Source organism: Antedon bifida, chromosome 3 (genome assembly GCF_963402885.1).
Source record: "Antedon bifida chromosome 3, ecAntBifi1.1, whole genome shotgun sequence".
Taxonomy (NCBI): Eukaryota; Metazoa; Echinodermata; class Crinoidea; order Comatulida; family Antedonidae; genus Antedon; species Antedon bifida.
Genome location: NC_136228.1, coordinates 19,080,140 through 19,101,481, shown reverse-complemented (window position 1 = coordinate 19,101,481; position 21,342 = coordinate 19,080,140). Strand labels below are relative to the sequence as shown.

Here is a 21,342-nt window from a genome sequence, read left to right as displayed (position 1 = left end):
CTAGAATACTACATTTTCATTTCAATCCATTTCTTTCCGCGAAGTTACCGATTATTATTATTACTAAGAAGTACTGTAAAGCTGTCTACACTATCAAACTATGTGACAAAAAAAAATGTGATGTGCCCATATATGGACATGATGATGTCATATCACTACCATATTTGGGCATATCACTATCATATTTTTGTCAAACTAGTTTAATAGTGTATACAGAGCTTTATAATGATTACAGTGTATTATTAACAAATATGCAAATTTTATAGACTTAAATTAATGATTGCATTTTTGTAAATAGTATATATTTTTATAATGATGATTGTCAGAACTTAGCATAAGTTGAATTTAATTTGTAATATAAGATAAATAATAATTGATTTATATTTTTGCATTGACCCCTTTGGAAACAAGGCTTTGGGCTTAAAGGATTATCCCCTGCTTTCCATGTATTATAGTCGCGTGCAACGCGACTCTACAGCTTACTATGTCGGTCGGTCGGTAAACACTAGCTTAAGCACGCGACTGCAGCCATGTATATGGCCTTGTTAGGGTGCGGGAAATAAAACCATAGCCTAATCAACTATTGTGTAACATTAACTACTTACATAATCAACCACTTATAATGTACACTCTAATAAAAACCAAGCACCATATTAATCCATATTTAAAAAAACCACAATCATTGCTGTAACACGACCATCTTTAACTATCACTTTGCCTCGCTTCAAATTCAGTAGTTGTTTCTCGGTCAGCAATGCTTTCATTGCCTGATGCTAATGTTGCATTCAAAAAAGACATCACCTCTGCGTCACTTTCCATTAACCAGTTTCGATTTTCTGCCACCGTTGCATTCACATAAGATTTATCATACTCTCGATCTCTTTCATCATCTGACACACATACATAGTATTCTGCAAAAGACAGATCTCCCTGCTGATCTTCTTCATCAAAATTCAGCTTTCCTCAAAATGTCTATTTCTTTCTAGCATTTCGTTTGAGGAAGAAGACATTATTGTAAGACGTTTCCTCGTAGGAAATGTTTCACATATCAAAATAATGGGTTGTGTTTACACCTTTTGATATAAAGTTTACGATACACCACGTATATTAGTTCTGAAAAGAACTGTTGAGTTTCTCGATATGTTGAGTTTTATCAATATGCTTTGATGAGGAAAGACTTACAAAAGGCATCTTCTATCTATATAAGGATTCAGTCTTTCAAACACAATTTGACAGGAATTCAATTCAATTAGACACACCTACAAAACAGCATAATAATACTGTATTAAAACACAGTGAATTTTTATTTTCGTTTGAATTTACTTTACTAAAACTGTACATAGTATCCAGTCAAACTCTGTATTTAAATTAATGCATGCTTCACATCACAATACTTTGGTATTATTATTATTGTATGTAATTGTAAACACTCGAAAATGATTTATCCTTTATTACTTAAACAAATAAAACAAGTTTTATTTCCACTTAATTGTTTTCACGAACTCGTAAAAATTAAGTGTAAGAAAACTAAACATTTTGAATGTAAAGTGGCGACTATTTTTTCTAGAAACAATTGTACCTACTACTGTACATCACAACAAAAATGACAATTGACCGAAATTAAATAGCTACGTACGTGTAGTTATATTATGGAGAACTAGCTCAGATGGTAGAGCGCTTGATTAGCATGTGAGAGGTACCGGAATCAATGTCCAGGGTCTTCACTCATTTTGGTCGAAGTTTATTGCCGGTACTGTTATATTTTTTTATGTGATTTTACACTATATATTTTATCAAAACAATACTGGTTACAATATGGACCGTAATAAAATTTCTTCTTGTGTGATTTTAGAGGAGAACTCGCTTACTGTATGTAGGATACGCAGCAAACCGAGCATACCCTATGATACATTTAGCACAATAAAGAAAACCCGTTTGCTTTGAAACACAGAATTAATACTAATTGGATTAATGATGGCAAAAGATAATCTTCATTTCAAGATTATATAAAAATTAAGAAAACGATATTTTTAAAACTGACAATAGTAACTCCACTCCCTAAGCCTAAAATGAGATTTAGTTTATAAGCATGATAAATTATCAAATAGTTTATCCATCCTGTAATTGGCGAGTTTGTGCTTGCTGTTGGATGGGTATGAAAAAAAATAAATTGGAAGGTACAGCTATAAAATTTGAAGAACAGTTCAAAACTGGATGCAAGTTTTACTATTATGTTTAATAACAAAATTTAGTATTTTTGTATAAATTAAATTTAAGTACAACTATGATGACTGCACTTTCAGTATCTCCTCTACATACAGGGTACACCAAAAAGCATGGGTGTATAGAAAACTCAAATTTCAGATATACAGTATTTAGATCAAGCAAAAAAAAAACCCAGTGATCAAAAACTCCGATATATCCGAGATCTGAGTTGAATAGACATCCAAAAAGCATTCATGGGATTCGAACTCAGGTCAAGACTCACGCACGCACAGTTATAATTCGCGATATCTCATCTGTGACAGGTAGTCTGTAAATTTGTAGCACATACCAAGGAGGCTAATAAACAGTATATCTTTACATTTATCAATCTATAATTAGTAGAATCACAAGTATTACAATAAAGTTTACTTTAAACTTTTATTAAAATTACAAGCAGTGATAATTGTGAATATGTCTGTATTTAATTGAAGAATATTTATTACTTAAAAATATATTTTTTATAAATTAATGATTATACAAAATACACTGTAAGTGCTGTGGAATGTATAAGAAAATACTAATTTGGCAGTCGAAATAAATTTACAATATAATGTTATGTTATAATAAAGAAGACAATATATAACGAAATAAAAGCAATTATTAACAATGTAATATTAGTTCATTGTCACATCTGAAATATTTAAAACTAATGGATCATTTTGATCAACCCATACTAGTATACATAGTATTGTAATTTCTCTTTGGACCATGTACCCCAACACATTTCATTTTAGTTCATTCTACATTTTACAAACAGACAACAATTTAAAAAAAAAGAAAAATGTACAAGAAAACAATATTATTGACTGAATGAACTGAGGCTAACCCAAGAAAGTTAAGAAAACAAACTTATTTCCATTGGGGTACAAAAAGAAACATTGAAAACATTGCAGCTCCTAACCTACATTTTAAAAACACCATCAAATACCATATAATATAAGATAGTAAAGGTCTCGATTAGAGACCGAAAGTACTTCGATAACCAGCTTATTCAAAAAAAGAAATTTTATCATCCAAAATATAAAAAATAATTAACAAGAATACAATTATTTACAACACATACTACAAACAAATATAAAACACTTACTACTAGTTTTTGGTTTACTATTTATTTTTTAAAATCATGATTTAAAAACAGTGAATTTTCAGTGTTTGTGACAAAGACAAATTATCTAATTGGCCTATGAATTGCACCGATGATAGTACTCAAGCACTATTTTATTTACTAACTTCTTTTAATGCAATACATAATATATCGATGAGGCATGGGAAAGGCCAGTATTTTGTCATTTTTAGTAAAATTAAGTTTTTTTAAAAGTTATTTACATGCATTTTTCAAAATAAATTTAAATTATGAAAGATAAAAAATACCATACTTATTTAAATAAATTCAATCTCTTGAACATGTAATCCACTAATGTTGGGCTTTGGTCTATCATAATATATTTTATTAGGGTGCGGGAAATAAAACCATAGCCTAATCAACTATTGTGTAACATTAACTACTAACATAATCAACCACTAATAATGTACACCCTAATAAAAACCAAGCACCATATTAACCACTACTGTACCTAATTAACAACTAATGTAATACATTCATTTTATGACAACACATATCAAATATTACTGCCTCTAATTTATGAAACGCATTGATATGTCATTATGACATACACATCTCTAATGAGATACATTCAACCTACCAATGTTGCTGAGGATACAATTTTGTCACTCATGTCATCATGGTAATGTGAAGGTACCCCAGTTGAGTAGATTAGTCAAAACAAATTGTACAGTACTATCAACGTTGCTGAGGTTATTATGACCGATATCAATATTTTGAACTCTGCTGCTTACCTCTAGTGATGCTTAAAGAGGTAGTGAGTTAAAACTCATAAGGGTTGCCTCTGCTCCTAGTGTTTGTTATGTGTCTGTAAAAGTTGTTTTTGAATTTGTTGACTGATGTGCTAAGAACAACATAATTAGGAAGAGAGTTCCATAGACTCGCAATTGGTGAGTCAAAGAAAGAAGAACGGGGTGTTGTATTTGACTTTTTCTTGACAAGTTTATATGGATGACCTCTAGTGTTGAATTTCAGACATCAAAGTAAACAAATTTGAAGAATTGATATTCTCGCAACCGTTCATTTTAAAAACGTCAATGATGTCACCACGTATACGTCTCTCTTCCAGACTACTGAGGCCAAGTCCGTGGAGTCTTGATTCTGCTGGAAGATCACGTATCTCCGGAACAAGTTTGGTAGCTCGATTTTGGACTTTTTCCAAAGTATTATTGTCTCTTCTAAAATGAAGAAACCATACCTGGACTGCATACTCCATCAGAGGTCTCACAAGCGATTTATATAATGGTAGAAACATATCAGAGTCCAAATATGTAAAAGTTGTTTTGATGCGTTCATTCATCGAGTTAGCTTTTGCTGAAGATTTTTTTCTTTCTTTCTTTTATTTCAATAAACAACGGCCTCCGGCCCATTTCACATAATAAAATCTATATTATTTTCGGACATACGGGTTTTTCTTTTTAGACTGTTGATTTCAAGTTGGGTGTAATAAAAACCCCGAGGTCTTTCATGCTACACCTCAGGTTCCAGGGGTGTAGCCCCAGCTGATAAGTGTATTTAGGATTGTGTACGCCAAATGCATTGTTTTCCACTTCGATTCGTTAAACTCTAGTAACCACTTCTGACTCCATTGTCGTAATGCTGTATGGTCAGCTTGAAGTATTTCGTTGTCAGAAATGGATTTAATTCGTCTGTAGATTTTGTTGTCATCAGCAAAAAGTTTAGCATGAAGAAGATCGTTAACAAAGATGAGAAATAGTACTGGGCCTAGAACGCTACCTTGTGGCACACCGCTAGTTACTAGCAGACAAAGAACCTTTCACTACAACCTGTTGACGACGCCGAGCCAGGAAATGAATTATCTGTTGGCGGAAAGGACAGCCGATTCCATAACCTTTTAATTTGTTAATTAGTCGTAGATGTGAAACAGTATCAAAGGCTTTTTACAGTCGAGGTAAATGACATCGACTACATTGTGAAGGTCTTGAAAAAACTCCAAAAGTTGTGTTTAACAGGAACGTCGAGCTCGAAAGCCATGTTGATGTAAACTGAGCAAGTTATGGGTCTCCAGATGAGAAACTATAGCATTTCTTAAAATCTTTTCCATAAGCTTGCATGCAAAACGGATGTCAGACTGATTGGGCGATAGTTGAGAACATCAGACCGGGAATCGCCCTTGTGAATAGGCGTGACAGAGCGTCTTTCCAGATCTTGGGAATTTCACCTGTTGCCAATGATTTAGACATAATTAGATATAAAGGTAATGCCAGCACTGGACCACATTCATTCAATACTTTAGGACGAACAGCGTCAAGGACCAGTACACAAATTATCTTTTAACTGGTTGATAGCAGCTAGAACATCATCTGGTGAAAATACAACATTAAGAATTTCAGGTTAAACTTTGGTACTATTTTCATTAACAAACACCTCGTGGAAAGCATGGTTCAACAGTTCACTATTTTCAAGATTAGAAGCAGAACGTTTAATGTTGGTAACTTTAATAGTAGTCTTGCTTCTGGCATAGGCGTAAAACGCTTTAGGATCAATCTTTATATTAGCTGCTACAGTATGTCCTCAAATTTCAGTTTGGCATGCCTTGCTGCAGAAACAGATGCGTTTCTAGCCTTACAGTAGTGTTGGTAACATTTTGTTGTCTCCTTTTGCGATACTTTAACCAGGCTAGGTTCTTTGCTTTCAATTTTGGACATCGCTAATCTGGTTAGATTAGACCAATATTGATCTTGTTAACCATTTTTGGTACTTGCTGATAATGTGATTCATTACTGACTGATTGACAATTGCTTGATACATAATCAATAAGAAACCAGTATTAATTTCTAATACTCGATTCCCCTTCTAAAACACTCTCTTAAAATGCGAGTCATTAAATCCTCCGATAGATTGCAATTACGCATCGCAAAATGCTTAAGCTTTGGAGAAACATTCAATAAGTAACACAGTAAAGTAAAATCAATACTACTGAGGTTATTATCTTCGACTACGAACCATTCTAATGCTGTACTTGAACACACTCCAAACATGTCATTCATTATGTCCCCAGATAGATTGCAATTGCGCATTTCGAGTTCAACGAGCTTTGGAAACATAATCAATAAATGACCCAATAAACGACCATTAATACCAACAAGGTCATTGTCACTGATCTCGATTCTTCGTAATGCTGCACTCCTTAAATATGTTCTGACCATGTCATTCATTATGTAACCTGATAGATTGCAATTATTTATTCGAAGGTACGCCAGTTGAGGAGACACAATCAAAGAACTCAGTAAAATACCATCAATGTTACTCAGGTCATTACCATCGATATCAATCCCTTGTAATGGCAATGCTACTTGTCTTTTTGAACACTCCGTCATTATGCCCTTCATTACGTCCCCTGATAGGCAGCAATTACGCATGAAAAGTGACCTTAGATTAGACGACATAATCAATAATGAACCCAGTAAACAACCATCAATGTTGCTGAGGTTGTTATCATCGATATTAAACGATTCTAATTCTCCACTACTTGAACACTCTCTGATCATGTGATTCATTATGTCCCCTGATAAATTGCAATTACGCATCGCAAGGTGCTTCAGCTTTGGAGAAATATCCAGGAAACAACCCAGTAAAGTACCATCAATTTGGCAAAGATCATTATCATCAATATCAAACTGTTCTAATGCTGCTTCAATTCTTCTAATCACACACTCGGTGATCATGTCATTCAGTACGTCTCCCGATAGATTGCAATTACACATTGCAAGTTGAACCAGCTTCGGAGACAAATTCAATAAACAACACAGTAAAGTACCTTCAATGTTGTCAAGCATATTTCCCGTAATATCAAGGCGTTCTAATGCTACTAGAACTCCACTACATAAACACTTTTGGATCATGTGATTCATAACGACTCCTGATAGATTGCAATTACGCATCGTAAGGTGCTTCAGCTTTGGAGAAATAATCAACAAGGAACCAAGTAATGTGCCATTTACGTCGTTGAGGTTATTATCACTGATATCGATCCCTTGTAATGCTACTTTAACTCCTCTACTTAAACACTCATCAACCATTTCATTCATTACATTACCTGACAGTTTTTCAAATGTAACTCTACTACACTTGCTTTCGATGCCTAAAATGTGTGCAAGAACTCTTCCATTAGAATCAGATGCCATCTCACTACAAAAGATGTCTAAATTATCATTATAATATTTCATGCAATGAAGTTGCATAATGAGATCTATGAAATGCTCTTCACAATATACACCTGGATATGTGTGCTGAATAAACATACTGATAGATGTTGATATATCGTCTACATGTTTCATTATTTGTAAATCCTTGCTGTTCATGTAACTAATTAATGCAGTTAACACATTATCCTCATGTCTATTGTTAACATTTAGCATATTTCTTGGCAGATTTCGATATGTTGATAAATTATTGGTAATCCAGTGCTTCAAGAATTTATCAGCAGCATCACCTAGAAAACCAATTGCAAACTCTCTTGCCCCCTCTAAATGTTTGCTTTCTCTAATTACCTCCCATTCATCGTCATTCAATGGTGTAAGGATTCGTCTTGCATCCTCTGTGGATTCATTCTCTCTACCTTTTCCTTCACATGATTTGCACAAGTAAAATCCTACTAAGGCATCTGAAATTAACTTGTGAAGAGGTGTGTAAATTGCTTCAAGGTTACATTTCTCAATTGAGGCATCTTTATAAACAAATCCAAGTTTCAAAGCCAAGTCACCAATATCTTTGTTAGCTTTGAGGTCATTTTCGTTTATTGAAAGTCGATTTACTTTTAAGCTGTTAAACATACACTTTCCTAAAAACATAATAGCATTTACATATGCCATTGGAATGGTTTCAAACTGAGAGATCTTCCAGTATTTCTCTTTTGATTTGTTAAACTGATTCAAAATATTGCAGAAAACTCCTCTAAGGAGATCAACTTTGTTATCAGGAAGACTTCCCATTTCTTCCCACATAATACAAAATGAGAGAAGAAACATTGGATTTGTGCATAATGAATAAACTGTTGGGTGTCTACAAAGCCTAACTTTTTCATCAATACCCAATTCCTCTTTAAGGGCTTTCCCCAATTCTGGTCTATTAAAATACACAAAGTGTTTGTTGATGTACTTTTCTATGCCCTCTTCATTAAATCCAGTAACTCTTACATGCATATCAGTCATTTTTTTGAATTCATCAAGATTCCCTGACCTTGATGTGAGTATCACAACACTCTTCTCTAAGTCTTCATTTCTGAACAGTCTAATTAGGCTTGTATTCTTATACTTTAATTCTTCTAACCCATCTAACATCAATACAACTTGATTCTCATGATTTACTATGAATTGTTTAATCAACTTTGAATCGTGTGGAAGATTGGTTCTCATACTGAAATCTTCCATATCCAGTTGCTTTACAATTAAATCTAAGATTCCCTCATTTAGATCCAACTCTCTTGCGTTCAAAAGAAATACAATCTTACCTTTAAAGGCTTTAATTGATTGATTAGCGTTGTACGCTAAATACCTTAATAAGGTCGTTTTACCAGTACCTACCTCACCCTCAATAAGTACTTTACATGCAGGTGTGGATTTGATAACATCTAACATTCCACCTAATGTTATAGACTCATTTCCATCTTTCTGGAATTCCAAATCACTGAAAAGTTCATTTACATTGACTACATAATCAGGGTTACAAATTTGTGGTGTAAATCTGTTGGTGTTGAGCAACTGGTGTCTAAGTAGAAACATTTCTATTTTTTCTATAAAAAAAATTTGATATAAATGAACTACAATAAAACAAAATTAGGTTATGATTAAAAAGATATTTCTTAGATTTAAGTAAGTCTTTAAAAACATCAGATTATAAAATCCCTATATTATCAATTACACAATTTTTGTAACTAATAGTTAGTAGCTGGTTTAGTCTCATCCATCATTCAGATTAAAGTAAAACTCATTAAACTTGTTGTTCGCGACAGACATCGGCCATAAAAAAAAGTTAGCTGAAAACATCGCTTAAAAAACTAAACCCGCATTCGCAATTTTCTACAGATCTGCAAATGTTTTTTTTTTGGGTGGAGGGGGGGGGGGGGATACATACTCACTCACTACTCACTATAGATTTGATTTTTATTAGCATAGAATAAATTTTGATGAAGCTAATCCAGGTTGCCATCTGGAACTTCAAAGACATGCAACCCATGCGATTCTAGGTTACTCGAATTAGCGTAAAAGAAAGTAAATTCAAACTTCACACAGTACAGGTTTATTTTTAACTTGGCAGTGCAGTGTATGTGACATTATATTCATAATAAAAAAAGCTTTATTTTTTGTACTACATAAATCAGCTATCACTGACCACTTGACACATGCAACCATATTCCTAAATTGGTCTAATATCAACATACTAAACAAAGAAGAAGGATGCCTCATACGTAAAATAAAAGTATCAATTAGCACGAAATATACTATCTTTCTTTTAAACTTCTAGGAAACATAGCAACATCAATATGTGAAATGAAACTGTAATATGCCTAAAAATGTTTACATTGCTATCAAATGACAAACATAGTATTGCGGGCCTTTCCTCTCTACAAGAGCCTAACAACAAAATAGAAAAAGAACATGCTATGGTTGATAAAGTGTAGATAAACTTAACAAAACAACAGGTGTAATTTCCTTTACTTCAGTACCCGAATAAATTAATGAAAACACTGATGTACTGGCCTTGGATAAAATGACTCTTGTATCAGTGATAAATTAGAGCTATGCGACATTGACTGATCACTAAACTGGGGAAAACAGGTATTTACATCAAACAACAATTTTAGACAATTTAACAAAGCTCCCCTTCTTCCAACTGTGAACTACATAAAATGAAATAAAATGCTAAAATATTCAACTTACCTTCAATAAAAAGTTCCTCTTTAAGACTGTCGATAAAACCTGGAGAATCAAATAATATGCAGATACTGTTTATGAGTAAATTATGAGTAAACATATTCTTTTAAGTATAACTAATGATACAGTTTTGGGCTAGATCAGGTATATAGACATTTGAATTCCAATAATTGACTAGTTATAAAAACACTATTAGTTTGTCTTATGATTTTTACAACAATTTCAAAATATAGTTATGCAATGACAAGGAATGTACACAATTACGGAAAAGCCCTCAGTATTTATGCTAAATTAAGGTTAGGTTTTTCTTCAGTAACATTCATAATGAGAAGAAATACAGTAAAGTTGATTTATTCGGCATTGACAATGCGCCACTTGGTTAAAAAAGGGCAGCAACTGGAGAGACATCCAAATGATTGATTGAATGCAAAAGAGTGTCCACATTATTTCCAAAATTACAAGTTAAATCAATTTAAAAAATATTTACATACTGTACACTAGTTCTTCTTTTGTTAACAAATTATTGATTCTAGCCTTATCATTATTATTACATTAATTACTTTTAAATTCTTTGTACAGTATGTTCATTTTAGTATTTGTTTTTACTGTCACTTTTGTTACTTTAAACACTTTTCATATTTATTATTATTACCTCCGCCAAGGAGGTTATATTTTCACCCCTGTATGTTTGTGTGTGTGTCTGTGAACAGCCTGGAGGCCACAGTTTTTAGCCGATTCTCACCAAATTTGGTCACAATGATCTATGCCATAAAAGCTCGGACGAGTTCGAATTTGAGGGGAAAAGGTCATAGGTCAAGGTCACAACTAATAAAAAACTATTTTACTGCCTAGAGACCACAGTTTTTATCCAATTCTCACCAAACTTAGCCACAATGATCAATGACTCATCATATACTTGTGGTTAAATTTTGAAGGGTCAGGGTCAAAGATCAAGGTCTACAAAAAAAAAGAAATAAAAAAATAATAATAAAAAAAAAAAAACCTCAGCGGGACTTGAACCAGCGATCTCAACTGTGAGAGGCTGGATACATAACCATTACACCAAACACTCATCCACAACTTTGTAGTGTGCAGTTAGCATATTTACACTTAGAACTAATAAACAAACATTTTTTTTAAATATAAATATTTTCCGGGGACATTTTATGTAGGTTTGTACTCTCGTTATTACTGTATTACTTTTATTTCTAGATCATCTATTGTTATTGTTCAAAATATTACAACAACCATGTTGATTACAACAGTGGCTACTACAATGATTACAACACAAATCAGCCAACATTCAGACCAAGCCAACATGCTTCGACATCAGCTTTTGTTCATGACCGCTCCACATAGGATTTTGCAAGTACTACAGGTCTAACAAGAACACTAAATCGCTATAGTATTTTAAATGATGAATGTACTGAAACCGACATTGTATTAAATAACTCTAAGCAGTTACCTACACATAAACGACACCGACGTGAAGGTACAGTGCCACATGCAATACAGCTTTTTCCTTTGCTTTTAATAATGTAAATAGATTAACAAAATCTAGATTTCATGAAATTGAAAAATATTTAACTAATAGCAAAGTAGATTTTCTTGGTATATCTGAAACATTTCTTAATGATAATAATTTTAACTTTAATGTTAATGGATATAATTGGAAATTAAAAATTAGAAAAGAAAGGGGAGGTGGTGGGACCGGTCTCTTTATATCTAAACGTTTATCGTTTATTTCTGACAACTTCTTAGAATCTATGAATGATGACCTAGAGCATCCCAGCGTTCCGCAACCTTTTTTGACCGCGACCCTATGATCCTATTTTGGGAATTTTCGCGAACCAACATTGCGTATTTGATCTTACAGACCCCATGGTGGGGCCTGTGGCAAAGCGAATTTTGTTAAATGACACCCTAGATGGCTGGAAATGGTACTCTCACATGTACAAATCATGATAAATGGCACCTCTAGTTGGCCGGAAAATGACATTTATATTGGAAATATTTTGTGACACATGGGGTCTTCTTAGTGTAAACGTAAACAAATAAAAAATAATGGTATTTAAAAAAGGTGGGAAATTAAGAACATTTGAAAAGTGGTATTATAAAAACATTCAAATGGAAGTTGTTAAATCGTATACTTACTTAGGAGTGGTTTTCAATTCAAATGGTCAGTGGAATAACACAATTGAACACAAGCAAATAACGCCCTATTTACGATCAAGTCAGTCATTAATAGCAAAACAAAATACCCAGAGAATATATGGAACCACATTTTTGACATCAAAGTTTTAATTTTAATTTACAGAAGTGAGATATGGGGCTTTTCGAATTTATCACCAATTGATCATTTACAGACACGTTTTTCAAGATTTATTTTAGGCATTGGAAACAGCGCACCCAGCGTGGGTGTCAAATCAGAATTAGGCAGACTATTATTATTATTATTCGTTTTTGGTTACGTATCATTGAAATGGATAAAAATATATTTCTCTTTAAATGTTACACGTTTCAACTAAGAAAAACTAATGAACAGTGTTGGGTCAAACAAGTGAAAGATCCGCTTTGTTCCACTGGCTACGGTGAAAAACAGAATAATGATTTTAAACTTAGACGCAGAGGATTTAGACAAATAAAACCATGTTGAGCAGTTTAAAACTCATTCAAAATTAAAGTATTTTAAATTATTTAAATCAAAGATTGAATTAAGTTATCATTTATTAAATACAGATAGGAAATGTAAAAGAGTTACAACAAAATTTCGTTTAGGAGTTCTAGATCTTGAAGTTGAAAAGGGCAGATGGAACAAAGTTCCACTCCAAGAACATTTATGCAAAGTTTGTAATTTAAATTTAATAGAAGATGAAATTCACTTTATTTTAATTTGTCCTTTCTATAGAAATATCAGAACTGAATACATCCCGAAGATTTATTGTTCATTTTCAAAACCATTACAGAAGAAGTCGCAAATTTTATTTTTATTGCCCATAAAAAAAGAAAAATTATTATGCAACACATGTTAATTAATTAGTTTTTTTACTTTTGTAAAATATAAGGCCTATATATATTTGAATAAAATCCCTGAAAATAGAATTGAATTGACACTATAATAGCACGCTCAGAATGATCGTAGTTTACTTTTTCCGCTGGTAAACACATTTGCGTTCAATGCTAATGTCAAGGGGTTCTCCCGAACCATAAAAATTTCCCCTGGCTAGGGCCTGAACAACATCGCTATGAGTGTAATTTGGGATGGACCTGTTTATATTGTTCTTTCTATTATTCTAATGTTCATTGTAAAAGTTCCCACAGCCGGTACATCAAAGTTCACAGTTTTTCAGTCAAGTTAAACACTCTATTGCAAACTACAAAAAATAGCGTCGTAGAACCAGTTGGTAGGTTATTAAATCCACGTCCTAAAAGGGGATTCCCAATTGTGTGCATGGTACGGACTCGCCGCGCATCAACATAGGGAAAAACTGTAAAATGTAATCAGTGTTGTAGATTCTACAAAACTGAGAACATTTCACATATTAGTGTATAATTGATAAAAAGTTTCAGTATCGGAAACCCCATCAATTTTTTCCGCGACCCAAACATTGGGTAGCGACCCATGGGTTGCGGAACAGTGACTTAGAGAGACTTTGGGTCAAAGTTTGCAATGATAATGGCAAACCAATATATATTTGTTTGTGTAGCTTATTTTCCTGTAGAAGGAGTTAATTTCTAATATACGTTATAGTTATAGTTCTGTGATATTGTACATGTCATAAGCTTTAATTTGATACCAAACTTGCCATATTTATTTGATTTCTTAATTTTTTTCACGAAGTTATGTAATATATAATGGGTGTGGCTTTGATGACATCATTATATTGTGACATACATTATATTTTTCTCATGTTAGTGGTATTGTACATGTCATTTTTAACAGGTAAAAGAAAAAGTAAGGATGGAGGCTGCATTAGAGACAAGAATGGAAAGGTTTTATTTGACAAAGATGATGGGCAGAGTACGTAGAAGCACTTTACAACGACGAAAGAGGAGAAATACCAGAATTTACATCAGAAGAAGGAGAAGAGAAAGTGAAGGAGTAGTGAAAGCAATTCAAGAAATGAAGTGTGGTAAGGCGGCAGGTCCAGATGAAATCCCTATGGAAAGTATCAAATTACTGGATGATATAAACATACAACATCTGACCGACAACTTAATTTACCACGGTAACTATATACCAGTTGATATGAGGAGGTCAATTTTCATCCCTCTAGCCAAAAAGGTAAAAGTGGAGAACTGCTCTGATTTTAGAACCATCAGTCTAATGAGTCAAGTGACGAAACTTATTCTGAAGATAATACAGCTCAGAATCTCAGATAGAGTGGACAAGGAGATCAGCAAATACCAAAGTGGATTTAGAGCAGGGACTGGAACCAGAGAAGGCATTTTCAACCTTCGAATTATTTGTGAAAGAGCACTTCAAGTCAATCGAGAAATTTTGATGTGCTTTATTGATTACAGCAAAGCCTTTGACTGTGTCAATCATGAGAAGTTACTATCATTACTACATGATATCGGAGTGAAGTTCATTGCATTATTATATTGGAACCAAATAGGCAATGTTAGAACAGAATATAGGTTATCCAGCGACTTCAACATCAAAAGAGGGGTAAGACAAGGTTGTGTTTTATCACCCAATCTTTTCAACTTGTACATGGAGCATATTTTCAAAACTGCAGAAGATATTGAAGGTGTTGTGATTGGAGGAATTAACATCAACAATCTGAGGTACGCTGATGATACAGTATTGTTATCCAACAGCGAAAGCAACCTCCAAAGCTTAATCACTGTGATAAATGAAGAAGGTCTGTTATACGGAATGAAGATGAATATCACTAAAACCAAAGTGATGATTATCCATAAAAGAGAATTAACACTTAATGTCCATATACAACTTGATGGCAAGCAGTTAAATCAAGTGTCAAGCATGGTTTATGAAGGAAGTGCGTAGACAGATTGAAATTGCTCGCGTGGCTTTTGAAGGTTTAAAAGATGTGCTTACTACCAGAAACATAAAAGTAAGCACAAGAAGAACGTTAGCACAATGCTATGTATGGTCCACGTTATTATATGCAGCAGAAACGTGGACTTTAAACACAAATATTAGAAACCGGATTCAAGCATTTGAAATGTGGGTGTACAGGCACATAATGAAGATCACATGGAAAGATAGAATTAGTAATGCAGAGGTGTTGAGAAGAGTGGGAGCTAATAGATGTCTAGGTTATACCATCAAGAAAAGAAAGGTAGAATTTTTTGGTCATCTCATAAGGAAAGTCTTCAAAGGGAACTACTAGATGGTAAAATAGACAGAAAAAGAGGCAGAGGTAGGCCACGTTTTACATGGACAACCAACATAAAGGAATGGACAAAAATGAGCTATGAGAAGTGTGTGAGAAAGGCGCAGCTGAGGAAAGAATGGAAATTCATGACAGCCAATCTGCTTCGAGCGGAGGACACAGACAGGTGACAGGTGACATGTCATAAGCTATAATTTGATACCAAACTTGACATATATATTTTCAATAAAAATGCTGTAATATGTTACTGCTGATACTTTTCTATTTTAAAAGAATATTAGTCGATCTTAAAATCAGCATAACTACTTTACCCTAGGCCTAGTCATAAGAGAGACCTAAGGGGATATGATGAATTTGTCGATTTTATTCTTTAAGTTAACGAAACTGTGTAAAGTATCAACAGTAACATTTTATTTGTATTGACAGTGACAAAATATATTGAATTGAACATGATTTTCACCAAAAAATGAGTTAAATAGATGGATTCCACATAGTTTTTAGCCCTCTATTAATGTTGCTCTTTTGGCGTTTCATAGAAACAAAATATTGAACATAGAGTATGCGAAAAAAGTCTGTAAGATCATCAATTTATTTAAAGAATTTATTTATATTATTTTATTTTTTAAAAATTTATATACATTTTTTTTATTTGAATTTATTATTTATTTTATTGATTCTTCTTCATCTAATTTTAAGGTGTGGTATATATAACAGGATAAAGTAGGTTAACAAATTTAGAGTTAAAATACAAGGCAGGTGCGAAAGAGAACTATTGGTAATCTTAGGTCTTGAGTCTTAGGTTTAGTAATCTTAGGTCTTAGGGGGTCTTAGCTTTCGTGATCTTAGGTTTCGTGACACCCGGTTATTCTGGGAAGATGATGTTGTATTAGTTGCCAATAGCGAACATGAATCTATATATAAATTTACGTAAGGGCAAAATTCGATAAATCGCGGTTTATTTCTAGAATTTTTCGGTACTCATTTTGACCATCTGATGTAACCCTGTTTACTAATTAAATTGAGTTAAATAATTAGTTATTGACAATTAAAACGAATTTAGGTTCAACGATTTGCCCCAAATAGGGGTGTTTCGTGGTTGTGGTATACACTGTCTAATGGATGTCAATCCTAAAAAATACCTGCACACAATAATATAATATAACAATAACACGCATTTTCCTATCTCCTCCTACGATAATTGTTTTTAATAGCTGAAAACCGGTTGAACAGCTCGAGTACAGTATCATAATGTTGAAGACAGGCCGATTTTCTTTAAAAAATACTATTTTGATAGATTTAATATACGTGTATACAAATGTTTTGATCTGCGATAAATGGAACATTCCAATCTCTGTTCCACAAGTTTCTATTCCCTCAGGTTAGGAACCAACTTAAGTATGAATTGGCTCTCAGAAACAATTGAAAACCATTAGGCCTACTAATTAAGTTGAGTTAGATAATTATCTATTGACGATTAAAGCGAATTTACGATTTTCCCCGAATAGAGATGTTTACTTTATTACTGACAGTTCCTTCTGAACGTTTGTATTAATTTAATAATGTAATTACAAAAAAATATAAACATCGTATTAGTGATGTATCGTTACATGTACTGTACTATTTCAATCGACTATGAAGGTGACAGTTTCAACAAAGTATTAAATCGCAATGTTTTACTGTGTTTAGTGTATATTATTTGTAAAACATGAAAACAATTAATATTTTGTTACTAAATGGATAAAGAATACATTTAAAAATTGTTCGTCTTTGCACCCATCCTCTTCCCCATCCATCAACCATAATGTTACTGTATATACAAAATACAAATTCAGTTTGTTACAAAACAATTGGTCTTATTTTGTGACAAGTTTCTCTTTCGGAAGTAATTCCCAGGGTGCTAATTTTAGTTGAGTACATAAATCACCATGTCTATTTATTCGTTCCTGTAAACGACATTATTATTATTGTCGAGTCCTGCATGTACATTTGAAGTCACCAGTTTTTTAACGCTGAAATCACTATTTATATGTATTCGAGAACCATCTGTGGGCACGACCTAGATGGTACGCTCGCGTACCATCTAGTTGTCAAAATGCTTGATCTTGCAACATTATTTGCAAAAAAATGGAAGTTAAATTTTAACTTTGCTAAATCCAATGTTCTGGTTTTTGGGAAAAGATTGACAGCCATAAACAATGGAAGCTGGGGATAGATTTATTGTCGAAGCAGAGACTTACAAATACCTTGTGTCCATATTTCTAGGAAACTAAATGACAATGTACAGTTCCAAAATGTAATTACAAAATGCAATAGGCTTTTATAGCTTATATCAAATCGTTGATGACAATTGCAATAATTTTAACAGGGTATTTTTTGGAGATATATTATGGAGGACAATCGGTCTACCTGTAATTAATTACGGATCAGCTGTTTGGTGTTAGTTAAATAAAGTTGATATTGATAAAATAGAAAAATTACAATTGCAAATGGCTAGATATATTCTTAAGGCGTCTAAAAACACGCTGCATGCAACCTTATATAGTGAATTGGGTTGGTTCCCAATAAATGTCACACACGATAGCTTGCATATAAAATATTTTAATCGAATTGTACACATGGAATCACATCGTTGGCCAAAGGTTTTGCTTAATGCTCTGCTTCAACTTAATTGTATAATCAGAATGATTTTCGTTTTAAATGTTTAACTTGTTTACATACTACTTTTTCTAAATGTGGATAAGATAATTTGTTTGAAGAGATATGTAACACGATGGATAACTCCATCGTAGATCTGACCAGCTTTTTGTTGTCTAAGATTAAAGAACGTGCTTGTATTGATTGGAGGAGTTAATTATCTTGCATTAAAATCTTCTCTTTTAGACTATCAAATTATTAAAGAAACCCCCTGCCTAGAAAAATATTTACTTGAACCATTAGACTTCGAAAGCGCAAGCATAAAATTTAAATTGCGATCTAATACGTTAGCATTAAACAGACGTACCTCAAGCTGGTCAGATAAAAGCAATAATGACGGTCATGAATAATACCACCAAACTTACGAGTTAGGATGACTATAGCGAGGCATTTAATAAAAAGGCAAACTGCCTTAAAATGTAAATGTGACATGTTTCGAGAAACTATTCTCATCATCAGAACAGTAAATAACGCCTAGAGTGCTTATATACCAATAGGACATATTGTATGTAAATAAGTAAGTAATTAGCATAATAAAACAACAAGGAATGTAGGCAACAACCAATCATATGGCAAGTGTGACGCCTAAGTTATAGATTTGTTTGTTCAAGGAAGGTTTACTCCAGGAGATGTGGAGGGCTTCCTTGACTTTAAGTATGAAAGTTTGACAGTGAAGCATTCCGCCTTAGCGAGGACCTTACACCGTTCTGAATCCTGCAGATGTTGAAAAATGTGAGAAGCCTTGTCCCTGAAATATTCACGCACCCGCATTGATAATCGTCTATTGGTTTCACCAATATACATGGAATTACATCCCATACATTTAAATTTATATACAACACGAGAGCGTGGGTCCTTAAGACTAAACAAGTTTGAAATTTTGAATGATTTGAAAGCTAATTTAATATTAATACCTTTGCAATATTTACGTGTGATTTTGTCGATTCTTTGTTGTGCGCATTTGGCAAACTGTAAGTAAGGTAATTTAAAATAAAGAACCTTGTTTTGTTCAATAATCGACTCAACTGACGCAACATTGCAAGGAGAAAAAATATTATTAAGATATCTGTAAATATTGTCATTAATTAGAGTGGAAAACAGTTTTTACTTAAAATGGTTTTAAGAGTTGAAATGTCATTGTTAAAGCTAGACCAGGAATTATTCAATTTGTAAACTCTGTCAATCAAAGTACGAACAAACCCAATTTTGAGGAGACCTGTGAATGTCTATGTACCCTATGTAACTATCCACTGAAGATCTTAGGCATTTCCTTTTTTCATGTCCTGCGCTTCAGAATATTAGACTGGAGGAATTGGCAATACTCGAGCAAAATCTATCGAATGCAATTGACATTTGGAACCAATTTAATAATGGAATAATAGACCAAAAATTAATGTATGTTCTTGGTTCACCTGTACTTGATCTCCCTACAAATATTGAAGTTGCATTCGATAGATTTTGTAAGATGTCACACTTCACTTAAAAATGACTGAAAGGCTGGAGATAGGGCGCCTCTCACGACGATTAGGGATAGACGAATCCGAAACATGAGGATCGCAGTGGCAAAGCACAACGAAAATGGTGTTTTCGGCAATAAATTGTAAAAATAAGCCACAAACAACATCGAACTTCTAATTTTTTGAAACTGTAAAAATTATTGAGGAGACCCGTGAATGACAGTCTATGTACCCTATGTAACTCTAAATCCACTGAAGATCTTAGGCATTTCTTTTTTTCATGTCCTGCGCTCCAGAATATTAGACTGGAGGAATTGGCAATACCCGAGCAAAATCTATCGAATGCAATTGACGTTTGGAACCAAAGCACAACGAAAATGGTGTTTTCGGCAATAAATTGTAAAAATAAGCCACAAACAACATCGAACTTCTAATTTTTTGTACATAACATAAAAATTAATATGATGTTTTCATACTGTTTTTGGATCTTTTTAATTGTCAATTACATTTATTTGGAGTGAGTTTTGGCATGACATGACTGTAAACACTGAGCTAGAATCAGAAGGAGGCCTACGCGCGCCTGTAGATGCATTCAAGAATGGGTGCTGGTCATCTCGTACCCAAACAAACCCAAGTCATATTAATTCTACAGTATACAGTATTGTTGTTGGCAAACAATATATGATTTATAAATAAATTATATCAATTCTTCTGCAATTTCAATATTTTCTATAAAGCATTTTTATAGAACTCTATAGAGCTATACAGAATCTATAAATTCTATAAAACATTTCTATAGAAGTTATTTGTGTCTCTATAGATTGACATAGAATTATATTAAAACTTATATATGTAGAGTTCTATAGAACATTTTTGTAAGGATAGTAATAAAACGGGGTAACGTAGGCCTCCCCATGGATATTTTTTCCTAGTATACCTTACGAAAAATTAACTCATCGACTATAATTAGCCTAATTTTATCAATAATATTATCACAACATTACTTAATTATGGCATATAAATTACGGTGAATGCACAAAACTTCGGAGTGTTACAAGCATAATATAATAAGGTTAATATAATAATAATACTTAGGCTTATAAAATTAACAGATATAACAATAATTGGGTTTTTCACAGTAAAAAAACATACTTTTCCGAAGTCCTAAATTCCTATATAGACAGTTCCTACTGATGATCGACTATTTGTATAATATTATTGATTATAATAAATATTGATTGATTGATTACACATGCCATACTTCTTATTCTCTTTTATTACCCATTTAAAAATAAACCACACACATAATCGATTATTATTATTATATAGGCATACACATTGTATTATTATTAACACTAGAATATATTTATTCATCTTCATCACTCTGATGAAGAAGTGTTTTTCTAAAGCAGGTATTAAATTCTCTATCTCTGTCCAATGATAAAGAATTAAATGTAAATACAATAATAATTTAAAAAAAGTTCAGTTGATTTGCAAATAAAAACATTAAAATAAAAGAAATAAAATATGGTAGATATTCCAGG

The 21,342-nt window shown here is 32.9% G+C and overlaps 1 protein-coding gene across 1 annotated transcript in view; it reads left to right on the top strand.

The window, feature by feature from the left end:
• LOC144837882 (2,3-bisphosphoglycerate-independent phosphoglycerate mutase-like) overlaps positions 1-21,342 on the top strand; it is a 119,245-nt gene that overhangs the window by 4,732 nt on the left and 93,171 nt on the right. The gene's annotated exons all lie outside the window — the stretch shown is intronic.